This window comes from Nicotiana tomentosiformis, unplaced genomic scaffold (assembly GCF_000390325.3).
Source record: "Nicotiana tomentosiformis unplaced genomic scaffold, ASM39032v3 Un00016, whole genome shotgun sequence".
In the NCBI taxonomy this organism is placed as follows: Eukaryota; Viridiplantae; Streptophyta; class Magnoliopsida; order Solanales; family Solanaceae; genus Nicotiana; species Nicotiana tomentosiformis.
The window spans coordinates 391,074-404,020 of record NW_027174575.1 but is presented as its reverse complement, the minus strand read 5'-3'; the positions used below and the strand labels follow the sequence as shown (position 1 = coordinate 404,020).

At 42.3% G+C, this 12,947-nt stretch overlaps 1 long non-coding RNA gene across 1 annotated transcript; it reads left to right on the top strand.

Annotated features, from left to right (window-relative positions):
- The first annotated feature begins 10,982 nt into the window (after positions 1 to 10,982).
- On the top strand, positions 10,983 to 11,690 carry LOC138903833 (uncharacterized). Its single transcript, XR_011413182.1, has 3 exons — positions 10,983 to 11,062; positions 11,265 to 11,325; positions 11,629 to 11,690. It is a non-coding gene; the product is annotated as an uncharacterized lncRNA (long non-coding RNA).
- Positions 11,691 to 12,947: the final 1,257 nt, after the last annotated feature.

Below are 12,947 nucleotides of genomic sequence, written 5' to 3'. Positions count from 1 at the left end.
TCATTTCCTGGAGATGGTATTGGTAATATTTTTGTTGGCAGGTAGAATTGGAACATGAAATTTAAGGATGCTACCTCTGCTACTCAAGCAACGGCTGAGTTTGCAGAACATGCAAGCATAGCTGCCAGAGCTCTTGTAGAACGTTCAAGGCAATATTGTGTTGATGATGGTGGTTCATGCCACTTAGGTTTCAAGGATGAAAGATTGGAACATGGGAAATCATTTCCTTGAGATGGTAATGGTAATTTTTCTGTTGGCAGGCAGTATTAGAACATGAATTTTAAGGATGCTACCTCTGCTACTCAAGCAGCAGTTGAGTTTGCAGAACAGGCAAGCCTAGCTGCCAGAGCTGTTGTAGAACTTTCAAGGCAATATTGAGTTGATGATGGTGGTTCATGCCACTTAGGTTTCAAGGTTAAAAGGTTGGAACATGGGCAATCATTTCCTGGAGATGGTAAATTTTCTGTTGGCACGCAAAATTGGAACATGAAATTTAAGGATGCTACCTCTGCTGCTCAAGTAGAGATTGAGTTTGCAGAATATGCAGGCCTAGAAACAAGAGCTGTGGTAGAACTTTCAAGGAAATATTGTGTTGATGATGGTGTTTCATTTCACTTAGGTTTCAAGAATGAAAGGTCGGAACATAGGCAATCATTTCCTGGAGATGGTAATGGTAATGTTTTTGTTGGCAGGTAGAATATGAACATGAAATTTAAGGATGCTACCTCTGCTACTCAAGCAGCGACTGAGTTTGCAGAACATGCAAGCCTAGCTGCCAGAGCTGTTGTAGAACGTTCAAGGCAATATTGTATTGATGATGGTGGTTCATGGCACTTAGGTTTCAAGGATGAAAGGTTGGAACATTTGCAATCATTTCCTTGAGATGGTAATGGTCATTCTTCTGTTGGCAGGCAGTATTGGAACATGAAATTTAAGGATGCTACCTCTGCTGCTCAAGCAGCGGCTGAGTTTGCAGAACATGCAAGCCTAACTGCCAGAGATGTTGGAGAACTTTCAAGGCAATATTGTGTTGATGATGGTGGTTCATGCCACTTAGGTTTCAAGGATGAAAGGTTTGAACATGGGCAATCATTTCCTGGAGATGGTAATGGTAATTTTTCTATTGGCACGCTGAATTGGAACATGAAATTTAAGGATGCTACCTCTGCTGCTCAAGTAGCGACTGAGTTTGCAGAACAAGTAGGCCTAGAAACAAGAGCTGTTGTAGAACTTTCAAGGCAATATTGTGTTGATGATGGTGTTTCATGCCACTTAGGTTACAAGAATGAAAGGTTGGAACATGGGCAATCATTTTCTGGAGATGGTATTGGTAATATTTTTGTTGGCAGGTAGAATTGGAACATGAAATTTAAGGATGCTACCTCTGCTACTCAAGCAACGGCTGAGTTTGCACAACATGCAAGCCTAGCTACCAGAGCTGTTGTAGAACTTTCAAGGCAATATTGTGTTGTTGATGGTGGTTCATGCCACTTAGGTTTCAAGGATAAAAGGTTGGAACATGGGCAATCATTTCCTGGAGATGGTAAATTTTCTATTGGCAGGCAGAATTGATACTTGAAATTTAAGGATGCTACCTCTACTGCTCAAGTAGCGACTGAGTTTGATGAACATGCAAGCCTAGCTGCCAGAGCTGTTGTAGAACGTTCAAGGCAATATTGTGTTGATGGTGGTGGTTCATGCCACTTAGTTTTCAAGGATGAAAGGTTGGAACATGGGCAATCTTTTCCTTGAGATAGTAATGGTAATTTTTCTGTTAACAGGCAGTATAGGGACATGAAATTTAAGGATGCTACCTCTACGGCTCAAGCAGCGGCTGAGTTTGCAGAACATGCAAGCCTAGCTGCCAGAAATGTTGGAGAACATTCAAGGCAATATTGTGTTGATGATGGTAGTTCATGCCACTTAGGTTTCAAGGATGAAAGGTTGTATTATGGGCAATCATTTCCTGGAGATGGTAATGGTAATTTGTCTATTGGCACACAGAATTGGAACATGCAATTTAAGGATGCTACCTCTACTGCTCAAGTATCGACTAAGTTTGTAGAACATGTAGGCCTAGCTGCCAGAGATGTTGGAGAACTTTCAAGGCAATATTGTGTTGATGATGGTGGTTCATGCCACTAAGGTTTTAAGGATGAAAGGTTGGAACATGGGCAATCATTTCCTCGAGATGGTAATAGTATTTTTTCTATTGGCAGGCAGAATTGGAACATGAAATTTAAGGATGCTACCTCTGCTGCTCAAGTAGCGACTGAGTTTGCAGAACATGCAAGCCTAGCTGCCAGAGCTATTGTAGAACTTTCAAGGCAATATTGTGTTGATGATGGTGGGTTATGCCACTTAGTTTTCAAGGATGAAAGATTGGAACATGGGGAATCATTTCCTTGAGATGGTAATGGAAATTTTTCTGTTGGCAAGTAGTATTGGATCATGAAATTTAAGGATGTTACCTGTACTGCTCAAGCAGCGGCTGAGTTTGCAGAACATGCAAAACTAGCTGCCAGAGATGTTGGAGAACTTTCAAAGAAATATTGTGTTGATGATGGTTGTTCATGCCACTTAGATTTCAAGGATGAAAGGTTGGAACATGGGCAATCATTTCCTGGAGATGGTAATGGTAATTTTTCTATTGGCACGCTGAATTGGAACATGAAATTTAAGGATGCTACCTCTACTGCTCAAGTAGCGACTGAGTTTGCAGACCATGTAGGACTAAAAACAAGAGCTGTAGTAGAACTTTCAAGGCAATATTGTGTTGATGATGGTGCTTCATTCCACTTAGGTTTCCAGAATGAAAGGTCGGAACATGGGCAATCATTTCCTAGAGATGGTATTGGTAATATTTTTGTTGGCAAGTAGAATTGGAACATGAAATTTGAGGATGCTACCTCTGATACTCAAGTAGCGACTGAGTTTGCAGAACATGCAAGCCTAGCTGCCAGAGTTGTTGTAGAACTTTCAAGGCAATATTGTGTTGATGATGGTGGGTCATGCCACTTAGTTTTCAAGGATGAAAGATTGGAACATGGGGAATCATTTCCTCGAGATGGTAATGGAAATTTTTCTGTTGGCAGGCAGTATTGGAACATGAAATTTAAGGATACTACCTCTACTGCTCAAGCAGCGGCTGAGTTTGCAGAACATGCAAGCCTAGCTGCCAGAGCTGTTGTAGAACTTTCAAGGCAATATTGTGTTGATGATGGTGGTTCATGGCACATAGGTTTCAAGGATGAAAGGTTGGAACATTTGCAAACATTTCCTTGAGATGGTAATGGTCATTCTTCTGTTGGAAGGCAGTATTGGAACATGAAATTTAAGGATGCTACCTCGGCTGCTCAAGCAGCGGCTGAGTTTGCAGATCATGCAAGCCTAACTGCCAGAGATGTTGGAGAACTTTCAAGGCAATATTGTATTGATGATGGTGGTTCATGCCACTTAGGTTTCAAGAATGAAAGGTCGGAACATGGGCAATCATTTCCTAGAGATGGTATTGGTAATATTTTTGTTGGCATGTAGAATTAGAACATGAAATTTAAGGATGCTACCTCTGCTGCTCAAGTAGCGACTGAGTTTGCAGAACATGCAAGCCTAGCTGCCAGAGTTGTTGTAGAACTTTTAAGGCAATATTGTGTTGATGATGGTGGGTTATGCCACTTAGTTTTCAAGGATGAAAGATTGGAACATGGGGAATCATTTCCTTGAGATGGTAATGGAAATTTTTCTGTTGGCAGGCAGTATTGGAACATGTAATTTAAGGATGCTACCTCTACTGCTCAAGCAGCGGCTGAGTTTGCAGAACATGCAAGCCTAGCTGCCAGAGCTGTTGTAGAACTTTCAAGGCAATATTGTGTTGATGATGGTGGTTCATGCCACTTAGTTTTCAAGAATGAAAGGTTGGAACATGGGCAATCATTTCCTCGAGATGGTAATAGTATTTTTTTCTATTGGCAGGCAGAATTGGAACATGAAATTTAAGGATGCGACCTCTGCTGCTCAAGTAGCGACTGAGTTTGCAGAACATGCAAGCCTAGCTGCCAGAGCTATTGTAGAACTTTCAAGGCAATATTGTGTTGATGATGGTTGGTTATGCCACTTAGTTTTCAAGGATGAAAGATTGGAACATGGGGAATCATTTCCTTGAGATGGTAATGGAAATTTTTCTGTTGGCAGGCAGTATTGGATCATGAAATTTAAGGATGTTACCTGTACTGCTCAAGCAGCGGCTGAGTTTGCAGAACATGCAAAACTAGATAGACATTATGGGTATGTCGGGGCCCTGTTCCGGCAATGTTGTAGCACTTATGTTCCTTTAGAGGCTCATAGACAGGTGTCGACTTATGTATGGTTTAGAATGACTTTTCGGCTGATTTTTGTTGTATAGTCTTTCATGGCATCATGGTAGCTCGTACCTTATATATAGTTTCTTGACAGTCTTGTCGTCCCATGTTATGTATGTTCATGACATTATCTTTCATTTTTGGATGTTCATGATCCATGTCTACTATTTATATTGATCTTGTCGGCCCTTAAAGATAATAAGGAAGGTTAGATAAAATGTACGTTGGTGCTCGGCAAGTATGGCCCGGGTGCTAGTCACGACCCTCTAGTTGAGTCGTGACAAACTTGGTATCAGAGCAAGTCTGTCCTAGGGGTTGTCTATGAGCCGTGTCTAGTAGAGTTTTGATTATGGATGTGTAGCGAGCCACATTTATAATCAGGAGGCTACGTGACATCTAGGGTTGTTACCTTCTTCCTGAATCTAGATCGTGCGTAGAGTTGAGTAGTAAGTGTTCATATCTAATATTCACCTTGTTTTCTTTCATCGATGCCTTCGGCTAGGAAGCAAGCGATTAGTAAACGGCTTGATACAGCTGTGGGAGAGGGTAACATTCAGGTGCCTCCAGCCAGAGTAGGCCAAAGTGAGGCTCAGAGTGAGATGCCGTCTCATACCTCTCCGTCTCCTCCAGAGGATATTAGGAGGCACCCAGTACATCCAGTTCCTCCGTCTGGCACTACAGACCACGATATGCGCAGTGCAGTGCAATTATTAACTAGCTTGGTAGCTGCTCAGGCTCAGAGGCAGAATACCGATGCTGCTGATAAATCGGTTAGTGCAAGAGTTCGTGATTTTATTAATCTAGACCCTCCAGTGTTTACCGGATCAGACCCCAAGGAGGACCCACAAATATTTATTGATCAGATTCATCATACATTGCGGGTTATGCACGCTAGTGATACGGAGGCAGTAGAGTTGGCTTCTTATCGATTACGGGATTTAGCGGTTTTCTGGTATGATAGTTGGGAGAGATCTAGGGGTCCGAACGCTCCTCCAGCCATGTGGAAGGAATTTTTTGAGGCCTTACTTCGTCACTACTTGCCAGTTGAGATACGACGAGCTAGAGCTGATAAGTTCTTGAACCTTCGACAGGGTAATATGAGTGTACGAGAGTATAGTATACAGTTTGATTCTTTAGCAAGGTATGCTCCCCATATGGTGTCAGAGATGAGTGATAGGGTGCATCTGTTCGTGAACGGGTTGGGACCACATCTGATAAATGAGTGCACAATAGCCTCCTTGGTAGAGGGCATGGATATTTCCCGTATTCAGGCTTATGCCCAGACCCTAGAGGATCGTAAGCGCCAGCAAAGGGCAGATAGGGAGCAGGATAGGGGCCAGCATAAGAGGGCGAGATTTGTAGGGTATTCTGATGAGTTCAGAGGCAGTATTAGGCCCCAATCTTCAAGGAGTTCGGCGCCACCTGTAGCTAGTGCTCCTCCAAAGTTTCAGAGGCCTCGGTATGATCGATTTACCTATTCTGGTTCAGGTCAGAGTTTTAGGGCATCAGACTCACAATTTCATAGAGATACTAGTCAGACAAGACCCCCAACACCTCATTGTGATCAGTGCGGCAAGGCCCACTTTGGACTGTGCCGTCGAGGTTCTGATGCGTGCTATTCTTGCGGACAGCGTGGCCATATGATGCGGGATTGTCCTAATAGAGGAGGTGGTGGTATGGCTCAACCGACTGGATCTGTGTCTGGTTCTTCCTCATCAGTTCGACCTCCAGCACAAGGTTTTCAACAGTCGACAGGTCGTGGTAGAGGTAGAGGTTCAGTGCCGAGTTCGAGTGGTGCTCAAAATCGAACCTATGCTCTAATAGGTCGACAAGATCTCGAGTCATCTCCGGATGTTGTTACAGGTATATTGTCTGTGTTTTCTTATGATGTATATGCGCTAATTGATCCAGGATCTACCTTATCATATGTTACACCCTTTGTGGCTAATAAGTTTGGCATTGAACCTGAATTGATAAGTAAACCACTTGCGGTATCCACTCCGATAGGAGATTCTGTGATTGCTAGAAGGGTATATAAAGGTTGCACTGTGATGATTTGTAGTCGTCAAACCTCGGCAAATTTATTTGAGTTAGAAATGGTTGATTTCGATGTGATAATGGGAATGGACTGGTTGGCCTCATGCTATGCAAATGTTGATTGTCGTACGAAGATGGTTAAGTTTCAGTTTCCTTGTGAACCCGCCATTGAATGGAAGGGGAACATTGCTACGCCGAAAGGTAGGTTTATTTCCTATCTTAAGGCAAGGAAGATGATCTCAAAAGGTTACATTTATCATCTGGTTCGAGTTAGGGATGCAGAGGCGAAGCCGCCTACTCTACAATTAATCCCCGTGGTCAATGAATTTCCAGATGTTTTCCCAGATGAACTCCCAGGCCTTCCTCCTGAAAGGGAGATTGAGTTTAACATTGATGCATTGCCTGACACTCAACCGATCTCTATCCCTCCATATAGGATGGCCCCGGCAGAGTTGCGAGAGTTGAAGGCACAGTTGAAGGACTTGCTGGATAAGGGTTTCATTAGGCCTAGCACTTCACCTTGGGGTGCGCCAGTCTTGTTCGTGCGGAAGAAAGATGGGTCGTTAAGGATGTGTATCGATTATCGACAGTTGAATAAGTTTACAATAAAGAACAAGTATCCACTTCCAAGAATTGATGACCTGTTTGACCAACTCCAGGGTGCCAAGTATTTCTCCAAGATTGACTTGCGTTCAGGGTATCATCAGGTGAGGGTTAAGGAGAAGGATATTCCAAAGACGGCCTTCCGGACAAGATATGGGCATTTTGAGTTCTTGGTGATGTCGTTCGGGCTAACAAATGCCCCAGCAACTTTTATGGATCTCATGAATAGTGTATTCAGGCCCTATCTTGATGTGTTCGTGATCGTATTCATTGATGACATTCTAGTGTATTCTCGTTCGGAGGCGGAACATGCGGGCCACTTGCGGATAGTATTACAGACCCTTCAGCATCATAAGTTATATGCTAAGCTCTCTAAATGTGAATTCTGGCTGAACTCAGTAGCATTCCTTGGCCATGTGATATCTGATGAGGGTATTAGTGTCGACACTCAGAAGATCGATGCAGTAAAGAATTGGCCGAGACCTACAACACCGTCAGAAGTCCGCAGCTTCCTGGGGCTAGCAGGATATTATAGGCGGTTTGTAGAAGGGTTTTCCTCTATATCAGCACCATTGACTAAGTTAACACAGAAAGCTACCAAGTTCCAGTGGTCTGATGCTTGTGAACATAGTTTTCAGGAGCTAAAGAATCGATTGACATCCGCGCCAGTGCTCACTCTCCCAGAAGGAACAGAAGGTTATGTGGTATATTGTGATGCCTCAGGTATAGGTTTGGGGTGCGTATTGATGCAACGTGGGAAGGTGATTGCTTATGCATCAAGACAATTGAAGAAGCATGAAAAGAATTACCCGACTCATGATTTGGAATTGGCTGCAGTAATATATGCTTTGAAGATATGGCGGCACTACTTATACGGTGTCCATGTTGACATCTACACAGATCACAAGAGTTTACAATACATCTTCAAGTAGAAGGAGTTGAATTTGAGGCAGCGTAGGTGGCTTGAATTACTGAAAGACTACGATGTCGAGATATTGTACCATCCCGGTAAAGCTAATGTTGTGGCAGACGCTCTCAGCCATAAGTCAATGGGAAGCTTAATACATATTGAGGCAGGTAGACAAGGGTTGACCAAAGAGCTTCACCAGCTGGCCAATATGTGAATCAGATTGTTGGACTCTGATGACGGAGGTGTTACTGTACAGAATACAGCAAAATCATCTTTGGTAGCCGAGGTAAAAGCACGGCAATATGAAGATCCTACCTTAGTAAGATTGAGAGAGGGAATTCAGCAGTGTAAGATTACAACTTTCAAGATCGGAGGAGATGGGACACTGAGATACCAGGGCCGATTATGTGTACCTAGTGTGGTAGGGTTGCGAGAGAAGATTATGATTGAGATTCACCAGTCCCGATATTCTATCCATCCTGGCTCGACAAAGATGTATCATGACGTTAAGGAGCAGTATTAGTGGGATAACATGAAGAAGTCTATTGCAGAATTTGTAGCCCAGTGTCCTAATTGTCAACAAGTAAAGATCGAGCATCAGAAACCTAGTGGATTGATTCAGAATATAGAGATTCTGACCTGGAAATGGGAGGTGATTAATATGGACTTCATTATTGGATTACCTCGCTCTTATCATAAGTTTGACTCCATCTGGGTGATAGTTGATCGACTTACAAAATCTGCCCACTTTTTGCTAGTTAAGACAACTTACACGGCTGAAGATTACGCGAAGTTGTATATCAAGGAGATTGTTAGGCTTCTATGGGACACTGAGATACCAGGGCCGATTATGTGTACCTAGTGTGGCAGGGTTGCGAGAGAAGATTATGATTGAGATTCACCAGTCCCGATATTCTATCCATCCTAGCTCGACAAAGATGTATCATGACGTTAAGGAGCATTATTGGTGGGATAACATGAAGAAGTCTATTGCAGAATTTGTAGCCCAGTGTCCTAATTGTCAACAAGTAAAGATCGAGCATCAGAAACCTAGTGGATTGATTCAGAATATAGAGATTCCGACCTGGAAATGGGAGGTGATTAATATGGACTTCATTATTGGATTACCTCGCTCTTATCATAAGTTTGACTCCATCTGGGTGATAGTTGATCGACTTACAAAATCTGCCCATTTTCTGCCAGTTAAGACAACTTACACGGCTGAAGATTATGCGAAGTTGTATATCAAGGAGATTGTTAGGCTTCATGGTGTGCCGGTATCTATTATATCAGACCGAGGAGCTCAATTTACGGCTAACTTTTGGAGGTCTTTTCAGAAGGGTTTAGGCACACAAGTAAATCTCAGCACTGCATTCCATCCGCAGACTGACGGACAGGCTGAACGTACCATCCAGACGCTTGAAGATATGCTACGAGCATGTGTTCTAGATTTCAAGGGGAATTGGGATGACCATCTGGCACTTATAGAATTTGCCTACAATAATAGCTACCATTCCAGTATTAAAATGGCCCCGTATGAGGCACTATACGGGAGGAGATGTAGATCACCAGTTGGATGGTTCGGAGTCGGTGAGATAGAATTATATGGGCCATATTTGATTCACCAAGCCATTGAGAAGGTGAAAGTGATACAAGAGCGACTGAGGACGGCACAAAGCAGGCAAAAGTCTTATTCTGACGTCCGACGTCGTGATATGGAATTTGAGGTTGGTGATTGGGTTTTCCTGAAGATCTCGCCGATGAAGGGTGTTATGCGTTTTGGGAAGAAGGGTAAGTTGAGTCCGCGGTATATTGGGCCGTACAAAATTCTTCGACGAATTGGACAGGTTGCTTACGAGTTAGAATTGCCATCTGAATTGGAATTTGTCCACCCGGTATTCCATGTATCTATGTTAAGGAAATGTATTGGAGACCCTTCTCGGGTCGTCCCTATCAAAGATGTACAAGTTACAAAGGATCTATCATATGATGAAGTGCCAGTGGCTATATTAGATCGACAAGTCCGCAAGCTGAGAACAAAGGATGTAGCTTCCGTGAAAGTATTATGGAGGAACAAGAATATAGAAGAAATGACATGGGAAGCAGAAGAGGAGATGAAGTCTAAATACCCTTACCTATTCCAGAGTGAAGATAACGAGGATGCCGGGGGAAAGAAGGACGCATTATAAGGTGAAACGGCTCTATGAGGTAAGCAATAGCTTGTGAATACTCTTTTTTTTAATACAAAATGGTAATATGCAGATAATGTACATATCCATAATGCTTTGTATAGTCTTGTAAGGCCATAGGTTAGGTTTAACTGCTTGCAAGTTTGGCTAGTGTCCATTTTATAGGGGAAACTCAGCCGGAAATCTCCGTCGGAATCCACAATGAGTTAGACACCCCATAAACCCTTACATTCGAGGACGAATGTTCCTAAGGGGGAGAGGGTGTTACAACCCAAATTCGCATACCATAGATCACGCCGTAAGTTAGTCGACGTAAATCCAAGAAGAGATTATCTTTGAGATGATAAGAAGTTAATCCTATTGGTCTTAAACGATACAAGGGTGTATAAGAGTGGTTAACAAGTATTTGAAGTTAAACGAATCAAGGATGTTGTAACCCGTATTTTCGGGTAACAATAGAGGTGATTAATTGTCCCAAGAGGTCTTGTTTTAATGTATCTGAATCATATAATATCCGCATCATAAGTCTTGAAGTCAAGCGAGTTATGAAACAAAAGTCGATAAAAGTTGTTGCAACTTAGGTTTATAATTTTACTTAAACTTTAGGTCAAATGTTACTGCATTTTTCTCCCAATGTGCTTCGAATTATGGGGTGATCTACCTATCAAATTGAAGATCTATGAGTCTAGTTTCCAACGCATTAAACCGTTCATCGATACGATCTCGGAATAGAGAGATATTCACATTTTCGCGAGAGTGCGCCAAGCTGCTCTCTATGGGGCCCACAAAGGCGGTTTAAGACATATGGACATATATAAGATACCTCAACCCCGTTTTAAGTCATTATTTTTCAGTATATTCAGACCTTGTAACCCTAAAAACAGTCTCTCAAGGTTCTCTCATGATCCAAGACCCAAACAAAGGGCAAACAACACAAATCAAATGTCGGGAATCCCGTGGCGCTAGTAAGTTTCTTGTTCTTCTTGTTGTTGCTGATTTTTGTGTTGTTCCAGCTCGTGTGGGAGGTTGTTTTAAGTGTTTTATGTCCTGTAAATACACCTTCAAGTTTTTAATATCAACCCTAGGTGATTTCAAGTCTTCTAAAGTAATTCTAGTGCCGAAAAACCCGAATTAATTGCTAGTTTCGCTTCCTTATTCTTGTGGCAGAATTGAAGGGATATTTCGTGGAAAATTAAGGTCAAATTGGAGTTGTTCTTTCTGTATAAAGGTAAGGAACCTCTTACTCTATATATATTTAAGATCATCCAAGTTGCAGCTAAGTCGTTGAAGCTAGAACTTGTGAAATATATATCGAAAGGCTTGGTAGTAATGTTGTTGGTTGGTGGACTGTTATGGAGGCTCAATATGATTATTAATGATGTTGTTTGGGCTGTTTGGTGATTGTATTGACTTGTGGGAAGTCATATAAATAGGGGAGGTGCTGTCCGTTTCATCGTAAAATAGGTTGTGGTCGATACATAATAGTTACGATGCTTAAACGATAATGATAGTGTCATTTGTCTTATTGTAGACTAAGGAGTCATGACATTTGCATAGCTTGAGGTTGGGCAGTATATACAAGGTATGTGAGGCTATCCCCTTCATTCTTTTGCACGACTCCGATTGTACATAATGTAATGAACGAGCTCCCAAAGATACTCTACTCTTAGAAGCTAGCAGTACTTACATTGCTGCCCTTCTTATGAAACGATTGATATTGATGTTACTTCTCTTATTCTTATATTATCAATGTTGTTGGTAGTTCCTGATTCTTATAAGATTCTTGATGAAGAGTTAATCCAAATAACGTGTATGAAGGATACCAGCCTTATGTCACTCCGAAAGGTTCAAAATGTGATTCCAATGAGTCCAGCATGCATCATATATATGTATCTATTTTACTCTACCGAGCCGCACTATAGTCGGCCGGGTATGGCACCTATTGTGCAACCACTGATCAGTTGGGTTTTACCGAGCTCCACGTGGCCGGGTACGATTCTACCGAGCCCTATGATGGCCGGGTACGTTTTACCGAGCCTATTATGGCCGGGTACGATATGATGATGGTGATGCCCACAAAGGCGTATGTTTTAAAAGTTTATGTATATATATGTATGTATCATGTATTTCATGTCAGTAGCCCTCAGAGGTACCCAGATGTCACAGGTTGTATATTCTCTATCCCTGTTTACATTACTGTTCTCACTTATGCTTTCCTGCCTTACATACTCAGTACTTTATTCGTACTGACGTCCTTTTTATTTGTGGACGTTGCATGTCGTGCTGCAGGTCCTGATAGACAGGTAGACGTAGCTCCCCCACCACAGTAGGCTGTCCAGTTCAGCGGATATTGGCGAGATCCCTTCTCCGGACTTGCCGTGGTCTTGGTATGCATTTTTGTTATAGACATTATGGGTATGTCGGGGCCCTGTTCCGGCAATGTTGTAGCACTTATGTTTCTTTAGAGGCTCATAGACAGGTGTCGACTTATGTATGGTTTAGAATGCCTTTTCGGCTGATTTTTGTTGTATAGTCTTTCATGGCATCATGGTAGCTCGTACCTTATATATAGTTTCTTGACAGTATTGTCGTCCCATGTTATGTATGTTCATGATATTATCTTTCATTGTTGGATGTTCATGATCCATGTCTACTATTTATATTGATCTTGTCGGCCCTTAAAGATAATAAGGAAGGTTAGATAAAATGTACGTTGGTGCTCGGCAAGTATGGCCTGGGTGCTAGTCATGACCCTCCAGTTGGGTCGTGACAGATGGTATTGGTAATATTTTTGTTGGCAGGTAGAATTGGAACATGAAATTTAAGGATGCTACCTCTGCTGCTCAAGTA